This window comes from Rhipicephalus microplus, chromosome 1 (assembly GCF_043290135.1).
Source record: "Rhipicephalus microplus isolate Deutch F79 chromosome 1, USDA_Rmic, whole genome shotgun sequence".
Classification (NCBI taxonomy): domain Eukaryota; kingdom Metazoa; phylum Arthropoda; class Arachnida; order Ixodida; family Ixodidae; genus Rhipicephalus; species Rhipicephalus microplus.
Window position 1 is genome coordinate 139,693,060 of NC_134700.1, and position 4,401 is coordinate 139,697,460.

The window sequence follows — 4,401 nt, forward strand, 5'->3', positions numbered from 1 at the left end:
ATGTCACGTTAGGCAATCAATAAGCTCAGACAGCAGTGTTGCCTTTTGCGCTCTCATTCGCCGAACTAACGCACTTAGTGATACTCGGTCCAAAGATCGTGTGTCTATGAACATGCATAAAACCACCAAACGTCCAACAGCTGCAGAAAAGAGCCGAGGAAGAAAGGTGAAAACGAACACAGTTTATTAAGGATAAATCCTTTATTAAGGCCGCTGCGGTGGTGCAGTGGTTTCGATGCTCGGCTGCTGACCCGAAAGACGCAACTTGAAGTTTAGTCGCGCATGCCGTATTTCGATAGAGGAGAGATACTTGAAACTAGTATACTGAGTGGACGGTAAAGAACCCCGAATGAGCAAACATTCGCAAGACGGAACTCCGTTTGAGAAAAGCTGAGAAACTGGATGTTTTCCGCGCTGCATCAAAGAAGAAAGCCTATTGCATGACGCGCTCGAGCCATGCTATTACATTAGAGGCATTTTTGCCGCTATATTATCGCTCGGGAGTACCGGTGCTTGCACAGCGACTGCAGAAGTGACACCTTGCGCCTTCCGCATCGTTTCGAGATGCGCGCCGTTGAAACGCGCGAAAGGGCAGGCTGCCGGGTGATATGGGACGAGCGTGCGCAGTACACGCTCCCGGACAGAGCCGTGCAGCCGCCAGAAGGCGCAGCGGCGCGCCTCGGCACGCGCTCCCGGGGTCTCTAAAATTAGGCACTTGACTGTACACAACGTAGTGCTGTGACGCAGAGGTAAAAGTAATGAAGCACTCTTACCAAACGTAGCAATGGTACTGATATCTTCGTCGTTGCATGTAGAGGGTACGCAAACGCCAATTGTGATATTGGCACCAGGTATCTTTTTGCAGACAGAATATAGTAAACTCTGAAATTCACATGATAAATGGTGTTGTAAAGATTGCGGTGATTGCAATGACCAATGATTCACTTAAAACTTTGAAGGTGAAAATCATGATTTGTGTACCAAAACTGTTAGCTATGACAGCAAGCTTATTACCCGCCCAATAACAAAATTATTTCAAAAATTAAAAGTTCTTACAAAAACATACATGAGAAAGTAAATTTTCAGAGACCGTATCTGCGATGTAAACAACGAAATTTAGTGCCAATAATCCGAGTATTTTACTTCGCAGATATAAATAAATATGTGGTGATAAGCTAGCATAGCTGTAAACAAACATTGAACAAAGAATTTTCGAGTGGCCGTTAGAACTAACATTACATGAAGTACATTATTTTTTTCGGACAAGCAAGAAACCTGAGAATGTTTTCTTACAGGACTGCGAACACCGACTTCAGTAGTATATTGTTTATTGGCCTTAACATATTCAGCGAAGGATCTAAAATGACTTGATTACATACACACTGGTTTGTTCGGGCTGTCATTAGAGCCAACGTTAATTGTGGTTAAACAGTAAGTGATTGTGAAGGCAAAGAGATGTCGACGGTCGTCCTTTGGAGCAGGAAACGTGGCGGGATTTGGCAGTGCTTCTATGCATTCAGAGTACAAACCCAAGAAAGCGCGTGATCCCGTCATCAGACCACTCTCCATTTTACCAGTACTGTCAAACACTGTAAAAAAGATGCGTTCTTTGTAAACGTTGAAGAGCTGAGTGAACTGAATTGGCACCGCGTCTTTTTACGAAATTGGGCACCTTAGTCTGATTGCATTATGTTCCAGAGCATATTATTTTAGGTTATTACAACTAAAAGCAAAAAAGTCACAGCTTCGCCACAAAGGCGAAGAAATTAATGTGATAGGAACAAATTGGAAGGTCAAGCGCAGAATGGCAAGCAGATCGAAACGTGCCCTGCCTTTCTCACCCACAAATGACGCATAAAACTTTTTCACGGGCACAGACAAACACCAATAATCATCTCAAATGTTACTTCTCTGTGTCTGAAAGGCGCACCCTTTTTGTAAACGGAGAATGTGCAACGACTGCAGTGACATTTGTGCACCCGGTAAATACAACAGAATTGTACCGTAGAAAGTCAAAAGCTAGCCAAGGCGTACAATCCTCCCCAGCGCGAGATAAGCGCGTGCGATTGAGCGTTCTTCCTCCTCCTCTCCGTGGGGAAAAGAATGCGTGGGAATTGAAAGCGCGCAGTGCTGCGTCGTGATGACGTGGCAATGCGCGCTCATTGCGCCATTTTGATGGTATTGCTGAAAACACGACAGCCCCCCCCCCCTCCGAGATGCTCATCACCAGCGGTACGTGCTAGATATAAGTAGCTTGCCATTTGAACCTAGAAGGACTTGCTCCTTGGTGGCTAAGTGATCAACGCGTAGCACTCGCGTGTCAGAAGGCAAACATTCAATACCACGTGCCAGAGTCCTTTCCTGCATTTTTTCTCTCTTGCGTTTTCATATATATGGATAGGTATACATATACGTTGAGGGACGACGACGCTGACGCCAATGCTGGCGGCGAAATCCAGCCAAGAGTGTCCATATGATGCTATTGCTATAAAACCTAATTAAAGTGCCGTTTATGAGGCTGATATGCGTCTAGCTTAATAGTTGTTATGCCTGCGAGTCCACAGCGAACGTCCGTGCCTCTGAAAAAGGTAATCTGTGTCAAGGTCAGCACGCGAGCCCGCCTGACGCGAACGACTCAACGGCGTCAACACGCGACGGCGCCTTTCTGGCGCGCACGTGCAGTGAGTCACCTCAGCCCGCGAGCCCGTCGAGTAAACAACTGGCGTCTTCCTGTCTGGCGGGTCTGACGCAATGCCTGGCGACGTCACTCGTCCTTGGATGCGGCCACCTGCAGCGCAGCCTCTCCAGATTCTATGAGAAGGAATGACGCGGCCCAGCGGCGACCCCATTGGAGGAGTCTGGCCTCATGACCAACAGCGCTTCTGGTTGGACATTTGGGTTGTAACCGGTGCATATAAAAGAAGCCCTGCGGCGCGTCGCGAGCAGCAGACCTGTTGGAGAGCAGACATGTGTGTCGCAGTTGAGCTGTGTGTCAGAGAAGAGAGCTATGTGATAGAAAGTTGAGCTGTGTCGTAGAGAAGAGAGCTATGTGATAGAAAGTTGAGCAGTGTGGTAGAGTAGAGAGCTATGTGATAGAGAGTTGAGCTGTGTGGTAGAGATTAGAGCTATGTGATAGAGAGTTGAGCTGTGTGGTAGAGAATAGAGCTATGTGATAGAGAGTTCAGCTGTGTGTCAGAGAAGAGAGCTATGTGATAAAGAGTTGGGCTGTGTGTCAGAGTTGGCTATGTGTTAGCAGTCCTATGTGAGAGCTGGACCATTTGAGAGTAGAGCTATGTGTTAGAGAGAAAACTCGGCTCTTCGCGTATCTGTCGGCCCCAGTACCGAATTTGTAACGCCTCTGTATATATGCTGTACATAAACCTTGTTTAACTCACCGTCGTCTCGTCCGCTCGTCTATCAGCTCTGCGCAGAAGCAGTCGCGAGCTGAAAAACCTACTATACCAACCAGCTGGTGACCTTCCCTGCGGAGTTCGAAGCAATGGCGCCTTCGGGATCATGTTGCCGTCGCCGTCTTTCAAAACAGTGGTTGCAGCAGTGAGATTTCGAGGCGCCCTCCGTAACGTCTTCGGAGGCGCGCTTCGCAACAGTGGTTGGCAGCTGCGGGATCGGCCGGCGTCAGCGACATCAATGCGGTGAGTGCCTGATGTTTTGTCCTCAGTTCACCAGACTACTCTAGCTCAGGTTATAGTAGTTTATAGAAGGGCTCTGTGAAGCATTAGAGTGAGCTTTGATCGTTTCAAGCCAAGTCGAAGTGCTTTGAAACCAAAGTTAATGCGGAGGGTGTAAACGCGGGAATGTTTAAAATTGCTTGCGCGTCTTGCTAGTAGGCTTATAGTGGGTACGGCAAGTAGATTCTTAACAGGGGCAAACAGCAAGAGGCTAGTGTGAACGATGGAGAACCTTAAAGTGAAGGAACTCATCGAAATTTGTAGGAACTCGGAATTACTTTGGGCCGTGCGAAACGAAAGCAAGTGATCCTTGAGATCATGAGAGATGAAGGAGTTTCGGTGGAGGATGTCAATGAGGCCTGGGAGGATATCAAAGCACGCCGCGAAGAGGCTGAAAGGCGAGAAGTAGAAGCTCGCGAACGTGAAGAAGCTGAAAGGCGAGAACACCACGAGGAGGCCGAGAGACAGGAGCGCCTCGAGTTGAAACGAATAGAATTGGCAATACTGCAGTGTTCGCAGGCGCCTAGCGTAGCTTCTCCGACGACTCAGGTCAGCGGTTATAGAATTCAGGACCAATTGCCACCGTTCGTAGTAGGCGAGGACATGGCGAAGTATCTCGTCAAGTTTGAACACGTCTGTGAGCGAAATGCTTTGGAGCGGTTTCTTTGGGCGCAGAACCTGTTAGCTCTTCCTTCCGGCGAAGTGTCCGACG